Here is a 19016-nt window from a genome sequence, read left to right on the forward strand (position 1 = left end):
AGGCCTGTTCTAGAGGAGTAAGTGACGGGGTGCCTGGTTAGCACACCCACCCCAGGCAGGCGGCATCGGGAGCTGCACACGGGGGACACTCAGACACCCCACCAGAGCAAAGCCGGCTGTGCAGTCCCAGCCACTGCCTTCTGCAGAACAGAGCCAGGCAATCCCCCCCCCCCATCCCGGCTGTCTGGTGTTTAGCAGCAGGAAGGCAAATCAAATTACCAAAATCATGTTGCTGTAGAGATGAGCAGAGCAGTCTCCAGATGTATGGCGTGGCATCGCTGCGCTGGAACTATCACCTTGCCCCCACTGAAATCAGTGGTAAATCTGCTGCCATAGGGCCAGGAGCCATCACCCCCAGCAGCGCTCTTGTTGATGAGCTGATAAAAGCTCTGCTTCTCATCACTCACCGGCTGCCCTGATGTTTTCCTCAGTGCTTTTAATTAATTTGATATTTTTATCATTGTTGAAGCAGCAAGCACTTTGATTTAGGAATTGCATACAGCAGCAAACTCCCTTCAGCAGAACTGATCCAGACTCCTCCACGGCTGGGATTTCTGCTCTCATCTCCATCCCCTCCTGGAAGGGCCCTAAGGCAGCCAGCCCAGGCACAGACACGTACCTATTGCTCTAACACAGGCGCTGACAGCCAGCGCCTCACCCGCCACCCAGCACCTCGCCTACCACCTGCTCAGCTGGGGTTTAAGGTTGTCAACACAGATGCTGCCCCATCCAAGACAAAAAGAATAATCTCTTTTTCTAGACATCTCAAATATTCACCCTAGAAACTGCACAAGGGCTTTTGCTTTTCCTATTTGGAAGGTAAAACACTAGGAAGGGAACTGCAGCAAGCATAATACCGCATTTCAGGAAAGTGTTTCATCTTCAGCAAGTCGTTCTGAATTAGCGATTTTGTACTCAATCTTGCAGCTAAGCCCTCTAAAATAAAAGCTATGGGCAGCCCATATGAATTTAAAGCACCTGTTATCTGGGTACTTCACATCCTGCACTGTTTCGATCCTCAGAAACTCATTAGCAAATGAAGAATGTTATTTGCTTTTGTTGTTGTTGTTGTTCTTTTGGCCACACTACTGTAACAAAGGCATTGCAAAGCCAATTGAAAGCTACCTGCCTTATTAAGTCTTGGCATGCCATATTTACTTAGCTCCCTCTTTCAGGTGCCAGGTAGGCAGGGGAGGATGCAAGTTCAGATCAGCAGGAGGATAAAGAAAAAAGGAACTTCAACAACTGGAGCTACTTGAAGGAAATAAAAGGAAGTAATTGTCAAGTCGCTGTCATTGCTAAGGAGCAAATGGATCAACATCAATGCAATTAACAGCCCAAGAAATAATTCCCCCCCAAAAGCAAGCACAGGCAGCCTTCCCAGCTCCCTTGCTGGTGAGGGGCACTGGGACCACCTGCACAGCAACGCACAAGGAAAGGGAATTCTTTCTCCAGGGACCTGAGGGCAAGGCTAAAGCAGCAAGGGTTTGGTTTCACAGAGACAACCACGAGCTTGGGAGAGAAAGCTGCCTCTCGCCATTCCTGCAGATGCACATTATGCTCCAAGCCCCCTCTCCAGGGACACCGTGGGACATGGCATCCCGTGCAAGGCTTGACTCAGCACTTCAGAGCGGGCTGACCCTTCAGCCACGCTCTACCACCCCACCAAAGTGGGACCTTGCACCAGGCTGAATGCAGCGTCAGCCCAAACAGGGGGAAAGCCAAGGCAGAGGGGTGCTAGGCAGAAGCTGGCTGTTTGTGCCGCTGTGAACCCATGGTCCTGTTATAAATTGAGACCGCAACGGATCATAATCCAATTAAAATTTTATTAATTATAGCAAGTAGAATATGAGCAAAACAGCGCTGGACGACAGGGGAGTCTGCGCTCCACCAACTGCCGCCCTGAGCAGTTCAAACAGTCCCTTTTTATACATCTTTACTTCGGTGTTCATGAGGTAGTGGAGTCATGCTTTTGTTCTTGGGGGGGGTCGTTTTCTGCCTCCTGCTGGTCTTCCTCCTTTGTCTCATTGCCCTGTTTCTGTCGGTTCCTGGACACCTGGTGGTTATCTTATCTTGCATCAGTGGTGTCTTGGTTTAGTTTGTGTATTGCGGTTATCTTATCTTACACCGGCGTGTCTGGTAGCTGTTTGCATAAGCGTTTACATATCTTTTGTTGCCTAAACTTTACATTGAGCTTAACATAAATCTTAATAAACAATACCCTAGTCCATAGTTTCTCACAATCCCCCCCCCTTTTTTTTTTAATCCTATTATTGTTTATTAGACGCTACTTTCATTCTCGGCACTGCAAGCAAACCTTTTTCCACAATCCCAACATTTATTATAACACTCACAAGGTAATACCTCACAATTACAATAGGCATAGTTTTCACGTGGCATAACGCATTCACAACAATCTTCATCCTCATTAATAGGTACACTCTTATATTTTGCCCCAGACCTCGTAGTTAAAATAAGCAATTTAGCTATGTCAAACCGTTCTCTAATAAAGTGTAAAATATAGCGTAATATACAAGGCCCAAATATAAGTCCCAAAATCAACATGATAAGTGGTCCTGCTAAAGCGGACAACAAAGTGGTTAGCCAAGGTGAAACATTAAACCAGTTTTCATACCATGACCTGCCCGCCTCACGATCTTTCTTACGTTGATCTAACCTTTTTCGGAGTTCAGACATGGTGTCCTGGACTACTCCCGTATGGTCAGCAAAAGAACAACATTCTTCATTGAGAGCTACACATAACCCTCCTTCCTTTAAAAACAATAGATCTAATCCTCTTCTATTTTGCAGCACTACTTCTGATAAAGACTTTACTGAAGTGGCTAAATTTTGGATAGTGATGTGAATAAGCTGTAAATAATATGGTCAAGTTTGTATTCATAAACAATATTCATTTTAATGCATAAATAAGCTTGTAATTGTATAGCGACAAAGGAGTTAAAATGTCTGAAAGATCATATAGACTGTTCTGACAAGGAAGTTGCAAATCTCTGCAAGGAGAGCTGTCCTCCTTATCTGCAAAGCAAGCTGCCCTACCAAGGAGATAATGGGACAGCTGGATGTCCCTGAGTAAAACTACAAGGGGTATTGTAAAAACCCTGGGAAAGATTTCTACAAGTCTGCCAACTCATCACTTTTGAAACACAGCAAAGCATATGCTTCAAAGTGATGTAGTGTGAATGAACTTTAGAATAGAATTAAAGAATAAACATTATGTTTGTTAGCCACTGTAACAATTGTAGATATCATGTACCGCCACATGTTACTCATCTACCTGTGGTGTCTGTTCTGTTATCCTTTGTTAGACATCCGCCTATCTGCTGACCTCCTGTGTTAAAACTTTAGCGGAACACTTCAGCAGGAGAGGACAGATAAGGGTAAAAGAAATAATTAAGCAAGAAAAGCAGATGGCCAGCAAGGGCATAAATTACCTCAGACTGATAAGAACACTGCAAATGTGCAAGACCATCACATAATGAGCAAAAGGTGAAAAGTACACCATGAGGAAGACCTACAGCCTTCCTCCCATAGACCACTGCCCACATTCTAAAGACCCTGGCCCACAATTTTTGGAAGAATCTGCGCAAGCGTGAAAGACTGATAAGCTAATTAGCATACGAAGCGAGGGTAGGCGGGTTCAGGTAATGAATATGTATAGGCGTTAATGGAATATTCATTGTTTCATTATATAAATATAAGATGGTCTGCCCCTCTGGGTGTGTACGATTGGTGGAAGGATCCCCCGTACGCCCGGCGCCGACAATAAAGAATACTCAATCACTAAGAAATTCTGAAGACGTTCTTTGAAACAATCTGGCGACCCAGATGGGACGGCTCTCTGCCTGACCGTAGGACCCGCTGGGAAGTGGACTCCCTTGGGTACCCCCGGGATTTTCCCGGAGGGACTCCTCAACTCATCGGATCACTGCGGAGGCAGACAAGAATCCCATCTCCTGTAAGTGATAGTATTCTTTATTGCTGTATTCTGATATTACCGGTAATCGCGGGTTACCCGTAAGACGAGTAAATTGATTTCCGCAGGGTAACATCTGGGTATGCTTGGGAACTAGTTTCTCAGGTATACATCTGGGTATGCTTGGGAACTAGTTTCTCAGGTATACGTCTGGGTATGCTTGGGAACTAGTTTCTCAGGTATACGTCTGGGTATGCTTGGAACTAGTTTCTCAGGTATACGTCTGGGTATGCTTGGGAACTAGTTTTCTCGGGTATACATCTGGGTGTGCTTGGGAACTAGTTTCTCAAGTATATGTCTGGTCTGGAAAACTCAGGTATACTTCTGTGGCTGACACCCTAAGTATACTTCTGGTTCTGTTTGGGTTTTATCAACATTTAATTGCCATCTGGAATCTGGCAAGTTTGCTTATAAAGCTTATTTGCTGCAGTGTTGCTTATTTTGGTTACCGGATTTATGGAATGTGGAATTTGACTTTGATAATTGTTACTGTGATTTCGGCTATATTTTTTTATAATAATAGTGAGCTCTTGGTGTTGCTGTAGAAAGATACCTGTGTGTTGCGTTTTTGTAAGTAGTAATTCTGTAAGTGATAAGTGTGTTCTGTGAGTGTAAGCTGGAAAAATGGGAGGAAAACAGAGTGGTGGGATTTTAAAGAAAAGCCCGTTAGGATGTGTTTTGAGTCACTGGAGGGATATTGGAGGGTCTGCTGGTGGAAATGTGAATAAGAAAACATTGATAGCTGCAGTACGGAGAGAAGGAAAATGGGATGAAGTAATGTGTGCTGATATGTTTGTGTGACAGGAGGAGTGTGGGATTAACACCACCTGATCTTTGATTATGGCTCTAGAAAAGGATAGAAAAAAAAAAAAACTAAAAAAAAAAAAAAAAAAACTGTACTCAGTGTCTTGCTTTATGTAAGTTGCATTACTATAGTGTATTTACATGAGGATCTGAGGCTGCGTCAGTGTCGTGCAGGTAGGGTGATGCAGCAGAAGGAGATTTGTAAGATTAAACACCTGTGCTGTGGACAGGATGTCCATGTTGTATGCAAAACTAGCCCTACTCTGCCTGTGGGGGGATGGAGCACTTTGCTTAATTTCAGCTGACAGTGGCATTGCTCCAATTCAGCTCCACAATACAAAGCCAAGTTCAGTAACTGATTTGTAGATTTATTTGCAGGGATATTTTTTTGATGACTGTGAACACGTCTGTGGCTTTCCATTTGAATACTGAAGCTGCTGCTGGTTAACCTGAGTTAATATGATGCTTAAACAGCGTCTTCTTATAGGCTTAAATTGTGGGAGGCACAGAAGTATCCTAAAATAAATGTGTGTAATTATGCCTGTGCTTAATGGATTGTAAAGAAATACTGAAATTTTCTAAGATTAACAGGCAAACACAGTTGTCAGAGTAATACTTATATGGCGGTCTTAAAGGTTTTAGTGTTACGGAGGTACAAAATGGAGAGGCTAATGAGCAAGGCCTTGACCCACATTCTCTTTGGGGCACCGTTAGTCCTCTGGTTAAAATTTTAGGTTTTTGGTGTACCTGTTTAATAGCTTTAAGGATGTTCTTGTTGAAATATTTGTGTAAAAAAAAAAAAAAAAAAAAAAAAAAAAAAAGAGAGCGCTGAGGCTGTGGTTCTTTCTGTGCAGCAACCAGAATGAAACATGTTGTAAGATAAAAACTTGTAATAATGTATGTAAGATCTGAAGTCGGAGGGGGGTGGAGAGTCAAAGACCCTGTGAAAGTGTTAAAGTATTGGGGTGAGTTTGTACAAACCCCGTACCCCCTCGAAGGTGCGGGCTGAGTCCTGCTGGACACATGGCAGGGTGTTTGCTGTTTGCCTGCGAAGGCTGATATGTAATAACACAGACTTAAAGCAACAAGTAGCAGATTTGCATTCAGGGTAAGAAAGAGTTTAAAACAGAAGTGCTGCTGCAGAGGCAGGCTTGTGTAACCTGCAGAGCAGGAAGAGCATCTCCTGCCCCGAACCCTTCTGCTGGTGGGGGAGGAGGGGGTTGCTGTTGCCGACGATTGAGCAGAAGGACCTGACAATGTCACCCCCGATTGCCTGCAGCATTTGCAGCACAACAGGACCGGTAACGGCCCCTCTAGGGCAGGCAGTGGGTCTGAGGAGAGTAAAGGTGAATCTCTGATGGGAAATTTAGATGTTTGAAAGTTGGTTGTGAATAGGACTGGATAAAGGTTCGAGTTGTTTGTTACTAGGTAATTGTAATGTAGAAAAGTTGGTGAATACAAAACTAATTTATTTGGTGTTAAACTTCAGTGAAAAGAATTTTTTACAGTTGTGGGAGCTGCTGGCCACCAGGGAAAATATCCTGAAACCTTTAAGTGGAAGAGAAGACCTCTCTGAAGTAAAAGAAATCTTTAACTGGTATATCTGGAAGTAAATCCCAGGTAAAGGGGGGAAAATGCTTTCCCTGTTATAGTAAAAATGATAAACGGAGAGGCCTGCCTAGTTCAGGTAAAACAATACCCCTTGGTCAGCAAGGCTGTGGGGAATATTGCATAAAAAAAAACTAAAATAAAATACACTCTGTAGTAGTTCTACTAATGTAAATCTGTGTTTTACCATGACTGTGACTTGTTATGGGATGTGCAGATGAAACTGCATTGACAACGAAGTACAAGGAATAAGGTTGGTCAGGTGCCTCCTACCACAGTCAAGGGCAAGACTGGGTTGGCCTCTGTGTTTGCCACCAAGAAGGATCTTGAGCTCTGCTGCTGGCTTCAACCCAGTAGGCGTTGAGCGGTGGGGACATGTGCCATGCCAGACCTTGATGTGAGGAATGGCCCCCTCTGTTATAAGAGGGTCGTCCAGGAAGAAAGAACATAAGATGGCCCATTGAGGCACTGATTTGGAAATTGGAAACCGCCTGGCCGACCATGAATTATCCTTAATACCAGACAGTAAAAATCCAAACTGTAAGTACAGATCAGGAGCCAAATTATTCTAAAGAAAACTTAAAGGTCATTCAGGACATGAATGATAAAATAAATAAGTGGACTTATTTGAGGGATGGTCGTATAGTGGTACCATCCCAATTTAATATGGGACCACAGCCGTAATAGAACATAATAAGATGCATTGGGGAGCTGATAATTTATATAAAAGTCTAAATCAGAAATTGATAGGGCAGAACTTGTATACTGTAATAAAACAGGTGACTCAGCAATGTGAAATGTGTTTGAAAATTAGCCAGGGCAACAGTAGCAAGTTGATTTTTCCAGACTCCCAAGAATTTGGGAGGTACCGATATTTATTAAATGAATGGACACCCCAACGTATCATACAGTATTATGGACCTGCAACTTGGAATCCTAATGAACTCATTAACGGTGCTCGAGAACCTATCTACAATCTGAATCGTATCATTCGTCTACGGGCTGTCTTGGAAATTATTACTAATCAAACAGCTAAAGCTTTTGATGTGAAATGCAATTTATCAACACAGGATGGTACTCGATTACCTGCTAGCTGAAGAAGGAGGTGTTTGTGGTAAAGTAAATGTTTCCAATTGTTGTTTGAAAATTGATGACAATGGTGAGGTAGTTAAACAAATCACATCAGAGACAGGGAAGTTAGCCCCATGTTCCCGTACCGAACTTGGAAAGACGAATATTGACTTGTTTTCCTAGCTTCTCGGGAGCCCCTGGGTAAAACGAATCCTATTTTATTTGTTATGTGGATTAGCCACCTTATTGTTTTTGCCATGTGCTGTTCCATGTTTTATAAGATTAATTCAAGACGTTATAACTAACATGCAATTTGCTATTATGGTTTCACCCGATGGCGTTAAACAAATGCGAGTAGTATGACAAAATGTACACACAAGTAACATTTTAATAGCCAACAAGAATTTGGAAACAATTGACTCTTAACAATTCAGATAACAATGTAGGCTGAGTAAGAAAAAAAATAAAATAGCAACAAAAACAAGCGCCAGGAATGCAAAGACGACGATATGGTAACGCCTTTTATACTTTTCCACCTCCGCCATAAGTTCTTGACGTGAGATGACAGAAAACCGCACCCTCTGCCTAAACAGCAACAGGAAGAAAAAGTTTTTTGATCTTCTTTCTAATGAACCATATAGGTTAAACGTTTTGAGAACACTCACCTTACAGAATGTTCGGGAGGGGAAATGTCCACTCTAGACCCTTCTTCCCTGGCAGGTGACGTGGTGGGTCTGGTGGTGAGAAAACCTTACATGAAAACAGGGACCTGTCATTTGGCCATAGTGCCATAAATGTTACCATTAATAGACTTACCGGAGTGGTAAGCTCAGGAAATGGGTTTGGGATTTCATCTGGGCGCGCAGTAGCCATTGTTTGTCACGCGAATGGTCCCGTGTATACCTTTGAGCATGCGCATGCGCGATTTTAAAGCCCCACAGAGTGTGTTGGAAAAATCTGGAAAGACCGCGCATGCGAAATCCCTATAGTCTAGCCATGATAGTGACGCATGTAAAAAAAAAAAAGGGAATGTGTTAAGAAAAAGTGTTATTTTTAGGTTTTGGTTTTGTAGGTTATTATTATATGTATTACCCAACTCTTTGGAGTTATTTTGAAAACTGTGTGTTTGATGCAAAGTACAAACATGAACTAGAAATTGAATAGCAGAATAACAGTCCGGCAAAGTTTCATGTAACGTGAAAACAGACTTCTTCACTCGTGAATCCAGTATTTCTCTTCAGGAAGTGATGAAGATGAACAGAAAAGAACGAGCCGCTTGTATCCACTATTCAAGAATAAAGAAAACTCCTGAGAAATCATGGGCTGTCACTCCGGCAGGACCCACAGGACTACGATTCTTCAGGTCATAATTATAGTCGGATGTTTGCCAAATTTGTACTTAACTCTGTGGAATAAGAATGTACATTTATCCCTGGTACAAGGCATATCTCAGGCTCTGAATAAAACTGATTGTTGGATATGTACACATATGCCTGAATATGGAGGAAAAGGGTATATCATTGATTGGATTTCCATTACCTAGGAATAAATCTTAGGAAAGAGTGTAGGAAAAATACCTCTTGGAGTATTGAAAATGATAAAATTTTAAAATTAGAGATAAACAGTCCTAAGGTGCAAGAGTCATACTATATGTGTGTTCAGAAATGTAATCCACCTAAAAGAATGGAATTGTGGATTGTAATCCCGTAATGTATGTAGGAACTCAGTCCTTTTGTAATAACGCTTTAGACATCGGTACTTCACTGTCTGTTAGCTCTACTGCTTGGCCAGTGCCCGAAGGGAAAGGATGGTACTGGCTGTGCAATGATACAGCTCGAAAGGTTTTACATAAAAATTGGAAGGGAACCCTGCACCTTGGGAGCAGTAGTGCCTAATATGACAGTACATGATTCGTTCTCACAAGGATTACTTAAAACACAAATCCTATAATAGAGAGGCCTACTGCATTCCGTAGTTTTGCTCGATGGTTTGTCCCTTGGTTAAGAGTGAGTAGAGAAATTAGAAACAGAACAATAACAATTGATGCATTGAAAGCCCAACAAGAGGAAATATCTAGCCTCTCACAAGTGGTGTTACAAAATAGAATAACTTTGGATTTGCTGTTAGCTGATCGAGGGGGAGTATGTACAGTTATAAATACTAATTGTTGCGTATACGTGGACCAAAGTGGAAGAGTTTCCACCGACTTAGAGGAAATACGGAAACAAACCAAGGTATTACATGAAGTAAGTGAGGATGATGTGTCTTAAGATTTTGGAAATGTTTGGACAACTCTAACTTCCTGGTTACCTAATGTACAATGGTTAAAACAGGTGTTAGTTGCCATAGTTTTGTTGACTGTTTTAATAATACTTATGTGTGTTCTGTTCAAATGCGTATTCTATTGTACTTTTAAAAAATAAAATAGCAAAAGAATTTGCTTGTATCAAGAAAAGGGGGGAATGATGTGAATAAGCTGTAAATAATATGGTCAAGTTTGTATTCATAAACAATATTCATTTTAATGCATAAATAAGCTTGTAATTGTATAGCGACAAAGGAGTTAAAATGTCTGAAAGATCATATAGACTGTTCTGACAAGGAAGTTGCAAATCTCTGCAAGGAGAGCTGTCCTCCTTATCTGCAAAGCAAGCTGCCCTACCAAGGAGATAATGGGACAGCTGGATGTCCCTGAGTAAAACTACAAGGGGTATTGTAAAAACCCTGGGAAAGATTTCTACAAGTCTGCCAACTCATCACTTTTGAAACACAGCAAAGCATATGCTTCAAAGTGATGTAGTGTGAATGAACTTTAGAATAGAATTAAAGAATAAACATTATGTTTGTTAGCCACTGTAACAATTGTAGATATCATGTACCGCCACATGTTACTCATCTACCTGTGGTGTCTGTTCTGTTATCCTTTGTTAGACATCCGCCTATCTGCTGATCTTCTGTGTTAAAACTTTAGCGGAACACTTCAGCAGGAGAGGACAGATAAGGGTAAAAGAAATAATTAAGCAAGAAAAGCAGATGGCCAGCAAGGGCATAAATTACCTCAGACTGATAAGAACACTGCAAATGTGCAAGACCATCACATAATGAGCAAAAGGTGAAAAGTACACCATGAGGAAGACCTACAGCCTTCCTCCCATAGACCACTGCCCACATTCTAAAGACCCTGGCCCACCAATTTTTGGAAGAATCTGCGCAAGCGTGAAAGACTGATAAGCTAATTAGCATACGAAGCGAGGGTAGGCGGGTTCAGGTAATGAATATGTATAGGCGTTAATGGAATATTCATTGTTTCATTATATAAATATAAGATGGTCTGCCCCTCTGGGTGTGTACGATTGGTGGAAGGATCCCCCGTACGCCCGGCGCCGACAATAAAGAATACTCAATCACTAAGAAATTCTGAAGACGTTCTTTGAAACAATAGATTGTTCTATTTCTGCTAAATCCTCATCTACAGCCATCTGCAAACTTTGTAATTCCTGACCTTTTACTAGGGAGGCTATGCCTGTACCTGCTCCAACTCCACCCGCTATCAGCAGTGTAGCTAGGGTTACCACTGTAACTGGCTCTCGTTTTTGTCTATCCAGGTCTCCTTCAAAGTGGTGTAACACCTCCTCAGAGGTGTGATAGATCAGACGAGGAACAATAATCACCTGTACACAAAACTGAGATTGATTAAACACGTTTAGGGATAGGCAAGGCGTTACTCCGATGTCTGAACAAACCCATTTGGCTCCTGGTGTCGGGATAGCCCATTTGTCATTTTGATTCTTGTGTTTCTCTATATTGGTGTTAGTGACTGTTCGGTTGCACAAAGGCTGATACTTTTCGGGCACTGTACCTATACATTTTCCTTGACCTGTTACTAATTGAATAGTAATTCCTTGCGTATGGTTCCTCTGGTCATTCTATGGGCATTCTCGTGGGTTTGAACCATTAGACCATCGAATCCTTCCTGGTTTTCCAATTGCCTCAAAATATGGTGGTCTAACATTATAACATAACCAGCATTCCTCAGTTAAATTTGGTTTGCTTTCATTAAGGGCACGATAAGAGGCTTGCATTAGATTCCATAAGGGGTCTTTGGATTCTGACAACTCTAGATCCCTGGATAAGGAGAATTCAGTCACAATGTCATTAGTTGTTTCAAAAAGGGGGTCTGAAGAAGGGGTTACGACAATTACGGTGGCAACCTTTGCTTCAGAGAAAGTGGGTGGATTCAGGACCAGGTTTGGTTCTATTGGCAAAGGATCGTGGGGCATCGGTCTCTTCATTATTTGAAAAATTCCTCCTCTGTCTACACCTGTTTCCCAGTATCTAATTCCTCAATATTTCCCTGCCAGCCAAAAGTCCTGAGCAGGATTTTTTATAGTTATATTGATGCCCACACAAGGAATCGGTTTACTTAAGCAATGACCCCACCGGTCTCCGTGTAATTTAGGTCTCTCGCATCCTTCCGGTGACCACTTTATTTCTAGATATTGGTCTCCAGGTGCGGACCACTCAGAGGCCCATGTTTCGCACCCCCAATATGCACAGTAATAATAACCTGGAGAATTACAGTATCCTTTACCAGGATTAGATGCTGGACATATATAAATTGGTTTACATATATCCGCTTCATCTTTACGATCTTCTTCAGTAATTAGGTCATGCAAACTCACATTGAAACTAACTGTGCCCGGTGTAGTTCGTGCTTGGATTGGATTACTTGGATATTTTCTGTTTGTTATTGTCCAGTTCATAGGTTCATGAGGGTTTCCATTTGCTTGGGTTATTATCAATAACAAAACTAACAGTATACCAGGAAAAAGGGTGTCTATCAATTTTGCCAATTTAAGTATATTTTTACCAGTCCTGGAGAAGTTTGGCCATTGTTGCTTTAGTGTCCCATTGTTCTGGTTCTTTTCTCCACAGTTTGTTCCTCCTCTGCCTTGCCCGTCGACTCGGTTGCTTCGAGCCACGGGGTGTATCATCTTCTCGGCAGCAAGGGAATTCTTCAGGAGAACAGCTGCTTCGGGCTTTCTGCCTGTTTACATAGGCTTCCCACTTTGCAGCTTTAACTAATGGGGCAAAGCAAGACACAGTTAGTACTTCCCTTCTGCACTTTATAGCCAAGATTTCAGCTACAAAGGGGACTGGTTCGGTGGAGTGGTAACAATAATATTGAGGGTTTATTCCTTTGGCAAAAATTTCCCACCACTCATGGGATTTTCGAATAATTTCTTGTTTAGTCTCTAATTGTTTTAATTTCCACTTAGTAAGGGTTCTTTGGATTTTCCAACACTGTGTGCAAACTCCTATTGGAGGGTATCCACATTCACAGTGTGTCCACCATTTATTCTGGCATACCTTACACCTGAAACAAGCAAATGGATAACAATTGCAGTTCAAATTATTACACCTAATTTGTATATCTAGAGTGCATATATTATTTACATCAGCATATCTTCTATACTTGATATTGTGTGGTTGCATAAGTTTAGCAATTTCTTTCAACACATTTTGTACGCTTCCATATATATAAAAAAAGAAATAATTATAGCAAATATAAACATCAATACACACTTTATACCAAAAGGTAATGCAGCAAAATAATCAAATAAAGTCTCTATCATTACGTTATCTTTTCAGGGTTATCTTTGTGTCACCTGGAGTACTGATTACTTTCCAGTGGGGTCTCGTTACTGGGCCTTTAATGCGACTGGCATGAGTCCATCCACGCTCAGCAGTCCGGACAGCTGTTTCTGTTGTAAGCAAAACAAGATAAGGTCCCTCCCAATTGGGTTTTAGGGTTTCTTCTTTCCACATTTTAACTAATACCCAGTCCCCAGGTTTAAGATTATGAATTTTTAAGTCCAACGGTGGTCGTTGTACAATCAGTCCATGTTCCCAAAGCTTGTTACGATGTTCTGCTAATTGTGAAACATATTCATTAATCACACGGTCTCGAATTAAAACATTTGTTTGTGGACTTTCAATTCTATAGGACATTCCATACACCATTTCAAACGCTGATATTCCTACATCTGCTCGGGGTCTGGTTCTGAGAATTAATAGTGCCATGGGTAGGCACTTAATCCATGATAATTTGGTTTCTATCATTAATTTAGTCAAAATAGTTTTGATTTCTCCATTCATCCTTTCAACTTTTCCCGAACTTTGTGGATGCCATGGCGTATGGTATTCCCACTTAATACCCAAGCTTTCTGTTAGATCTCTAACAATTTTTGACACAAAGTGTGTTCCTCTGTCCGAGTCGATTACTTCAGGTACTCCATATCGAGGTATAATGTGTTCAAGTAATACTTTAGTAACTTGGTTAGCAGTTGCCTTGGAGGTAGGAAAAGCCTCAACATAATGTGTTAAATGATCCACCATTACTAATAAATATTTGTAACGCCCTACCCTGGGTAGTTCAGTAAAATCCACTTGTATGTGTGAGAAAGGTCTGTATGCTGGGGAACGTCCTCCAAGAGGTTTTTGTCTCATGTTGTTTCGATTAACCTTTTGACAGGTCTCGCAGGCTGCCGTGACTGTCTTTGCTATGTTATATACGCCTATACAGGCAAACTGTTGATTGAAATGATCAACTAACGCCTGGGTTCCCCAGTGTGTTTTACTGTGTATTTTTGAAAATATTTCGAGTGCTATGCCCTTCGGCAAGACTTCTCTCCCATCTGGCAATATGTACTTATCATCCTGTTCCTTAGCCCCCATTTGTTCTAGTTTTTCCTTTTCTGCAGATTCAAAACTCAAATTTTTACTAACAGATATTTGTTGTATAGTCAAAATCATACTATAATTGCCTGCCACTCGTTTTGCTTCTGTATCAGCTGCATTATTTCCCCTAACTTGATAACTTGTACCTCGCTGGTGTCCCTTTATATGTACAACTGCTATTTTATTCGGCATTTTCAATGCCCCCAGAACTCGCCGAATTAATTCCGGGTGTATCAGTTCTTTTCCCTGTGAGTTAACAAATCCTCTTTCCTCCCATATTTTTCCAAAGGTATGTACCACTCCGTACGCATAGCGTGAGTCTGTATATATAGTTCCATCCTTTCCCTTCAGTGACACTAATGCTTTCCACAATGCATACAGCTCACAGGCTTGAGCCGACCAGCTGGCATTTAGGGGGCCCGATTCTATTGTCTTAAATTCTCCTTTCTCTAACTTAACGATGGCATATCCAGACAATCGTTTACCTTCCACTATTCGTGATGACCCATCTATAAATAGTACTTCTCCACATTGTAGCTCTTCTTCTTCTAAGTCTGGTCTAATGCGTGTCTGTTGTTCAATTGTTTGAAGACAATCATGTACTAACTCAGTACTTTCCCCTGGATATAAAAATTCTGCAGGGTTAACCGCTCCGATAGTCCTTAGGGATAGTTTTGGAGATTTTATGAGTATTCCCTCATACTTTAGCAGTCGGCTATCTGTAAGCCATTTTTCTGCTTTTTGTTGAAGCACCCCCCTTATATTATGAGGTGCATATAGGACAACTTCTCCATTAAAGGTAATGCGATTCGTTTCTTCAAGTAATAAGGCAGCAGCAACAATAATTTGTAAACAACTCGGCCAACCCCTGCTCACAGGGTCCAACAGCTTTGATAAGTATGCCACCGGTTTCTTTTGTCCGGCCCATTCCTGAGTTAATACTCCGAATGCCGTTCCTTCATGTATGTTAACGAATAAATGGAATGGCCGCTTTAAATCCGGGAGGCTTAAACCCGGTGCTTGACTTAGCTCCCTTTTGAGACTGGCAAACTGCTCTTGATCCTGAGGGGTCCACTTGGGTATTTTGTCTTTAGACAGTTGTTCATATAAGAATTTAACTTTAAAGCTGTAGTTTTCTATCCATTGCCTACAATACCCAAATAGCCCTAATGCCTGCCGAATTTGCCTCTTAGTGACAGGCATAGGTAATTCCAGAATTCCTTTAATGCGTTCTGGATCCAATATCTTATTGCCATTAAACAAATAATGCCCCAAATATTTCACTTTTTCCTCCACAAATTGTAACTTTTCTTGTGATACCCGTAGGCCCTTTTGTGCAAGGAAGTTTAGGAGTCGAATGCTTTCTTTTCTTACATCCTCCTTATTATTCCCTGCTATGAGCAGATCATCTACATACTGTAACAGCACGTTTCCCGTTTGTACTTGGTATTCTTTTAAAAGCTCTTCCAGGGCCTGTCCAAACAGATTAGGGGACTCAGTGAACCCTTGGGGAAGCACAGTCCATCTCAATTGCTGTCTACGGCCTGTCTCTATGTCTTCCCATTCAAAGGCAAAATAATCACGGCATTCTTCTGCCAGTGGACAGGCCCAAAAGGCATCTTTTAAATCAGCCACACTATACCAGGAGTTATGGGGTCCTAGCTTGCTTAGCAGTGTGTATGGATTTGCTACTACAGGGAACCGGGTGATAGTTCTTTTGTTTATTTCCCTTAAATCATGTACGAGCCGATATTTCCCATTTGGTTTCTTTACAGGCAGAATGGGAGTGTTAAAGGGTGACATACAAGGCTCTAAGATTCCTTGTGCTAACAATCGATCAATTTCTGGTTTTAATCCCCTCTGTCCTTCTAGGGATATGGGATATTGCCTTACCCTCACAGGTATGTGGGGTTCGGAAATTTGGATTTTAATCGGTGGGATTTCCAGTCTACTAATTGTGTCCAGAGAGTACCAGACATCGGGGTTAATTTGTTTTTGATCATCCACGGTCAAAGGATAAGCAGACACTGTTAGCTCTTGATTTTTCACTTTAATTTCTAATTGCAATTCAACAATTAAATCTCGTCCTAACAGATTAAATTTTGCTTCAGGGACGAGCAACAGTTCACCCATTCCAAATTTATTTTCAGTTGCGAATACCACATTTTTGAGTTTGCTTACTTTAAAGGGTTCTCCTTTTGCCCCAATTACTTGTACTTTTTCAGGGGAAACTTTACATCCCTCAGGTATTTGCTTAATAGTTGATTTCTCAGCCCCAGTGTCTACTAAAAAGGTGAACTCTTGTTTATGAGGACCTATTTTTAATTTTATCAAGGGCTCATGATGACTCCGGTCCCCTAAGATATAAAGCCCCTGACTCTCCTATTCCGTTTTCAATATTTCCTCATCCCTGATCCTTTCTCTGCAATTCTTTTTTATATGTCCCTTCTTTCCACAGTAGAAACAATATCTCTGTTCCTTTTTTACTATTACATTCCCTTTTTTTGTTCCAGCAGATCTGTGTTCACCAGTCCGCCCTTTGCGATCCTCTCTGACCGCTGCTATCATCATTTTTACTTGTCGCTTGCTGCTCTCTTCTTCCCGCCTTACGTAGACTTTCTGAGCTTCCCTCAATAATTCATCCAACCCTCTACTCTGCCAGTCTTCTAACTTTTCAATCTTCTTTTTCATATCTTCCCATGATTTTGCCACAAACTGAGTTTTGAGGAGCGCTTGCCCTAAAGGGTTGTCTGGATTTACCCCAGAGTACAGCTGAAGGGCTTTCCTCAGTCGTTCCAGCCACTCAGTGGGGCTGTTATAAATTGAGACCACAACGGATCATAATCCAATTAAAATTTTATTAATTATAGCAAGTAGAATATGAGCAAAGACAGCGCTGGACAGCAGGGGAGTCTGCGCTCCGCCAACTGCCGCCCTGAGCAGTTTAAACAGTCCTTTTTTATACTTTTTACTTTCGTGTTTATGAAGTAGTGGAGGTGTTAACCCCTTACTCATATATCTTTATATGGGGTCGTCTGTCTTGTTTCTGTCTGGCGGTTATCTTCTCTTTTACAAGCAGCATCCTGGACATCTGGCGGTTATCTTATTTTTCACAAGAGGCATCCTGGATATCTGGCGCCTAGTCTTTACATTATGCTTAACATAAATCTTAATAAACAATATCCTATTCCATAGTTTCTTACAATCCCCCCCTTTTTTTTTTTTTTTTTTATCCTATTATTGTTTATTAGACACTACTTTCATTCTCGGCACTGCAAATAAACCTTTTTCCACAATCCCAACATTTATCATAACACTCACAAGGTAATACGTCACAATTACAATAGGCGTAGTTGGGTAATACATATAATAATAACATACAAAACCAAAACTTAAAAATAACACTTTTTCTTAACACATTCCCTTTTTTTTTTTTACATGCGTCACTATCATGGCTAGACTATAGGGATTTCGCATGCGCGGTCTTTCCAGATTTTTCCAGCACATTCTGTGGGGCTTTAAAATCACGCATGCGCATGTTCAAAGGTATACACGGACCATTCGCGTGATCAACAATGGCTACTGCGTGCCCAGATGAAGTCCCAAACCCATTTCCCGAGCTTACCACTCCGGTAAGTCTGTTAATGGTAACATTCATGGCACTATGGCCAAATGACAGGTCCCAGTTTTCAATGTAAGGTTTTCTTACCACCAGACCACCACGTCACCTGCCAGAGAAGAAGGGTCTAGAGTGGACATTTCGCCCTCTGAACATTCTGTAAGGTGAGTGTTCTCAAAACGTTTAACCTATATGGTTCATTAGAAAGAAGATCAAAATTTTATATATATATCTTTTTTTTTTTTTTTTTTTTTTTTCCTGTTGCTGTTTAGGCAGAGGGTGCGTTTTTCTGTTGTCTCACGTCAAGAACTTATGGCGGAGGTGAAAAAGTATAAAAGGCGTTTCCATATCGTCGTCTTTGCGTTCCTGGCGCTTGTTTTTATTGCTATTCTATTTTTTTTTTTACTCAGCTTACATTATTATCTGAATTGTTAAGAGTTAATTGTTTCCAAATTCTTGTTGGCTATTAAAATGTTATTTTGTGTGTACATTTTGTCATACTACTCGCATTTGTTTAACGCCATCGGGTGAAACCATAATAGCAAATTGCATGTTAGTTATAACGTGTTGAATTAATCTTATAAAACATGGAACAGCACATGGCAAAAACAATAAGGTGGCTAATCCACATAACAAATAAAATAGGATTCGTTTTACCCAGGGGCTCCCGAGAAGCCAGGAAAACAAGTCAATATTCGTCTTTCCAAGTTCAGACGGGAACATGGGCTAACTTCCCTGTCTCTGATGTGATTTGTTTAACTCCCTCACCATTGCCATCACTTTTCAAACAACAATTGGAAACATTTACTTTACCACAAACACCTCTTTCTTTGGCTAGCAGGTAATCCAGAACCATCCTGTGTTGATAAATTGCATTTAACATCAAAAGCTTTAGCTGTTTGATTAATAATAATTTCCAAGACAGCCTGTAGACGAATGATACGATTCAGATTGTAGATAGGTTCTTGAGCGCCGTTAATAAGTTCATTAGGATTCCAAGTTGCAGGTCTATAATACTGTATGATACGTTGGGGTGTCCATTCATTTAATAAATATTGGTACCCCCTCAATTCTTGGGAGTCTGGAAAAATCAACTTGCCATTGTTGCCCTGGCTAATTTTCAAACACATTTCACATCGCTGAGTCACCTGTTTTATTACAGTATACAAGTTCTGCCCT

This window comes from Falco naumanni, unplaced genomic scaffold (genome assembly GCF_017639655.2).
Source record: "Falco naumanni isolate bFalNau1 unplaced genomic scaffold, bFalNau1.pat scaffold_80_arrow_pat_ctg1, whole genome shotgun sequence".
NCBI lineage: Eukaryota > Metazoa > Chordata > Aves > Falconiformes > Falconidae > Falco > Falco naumanni.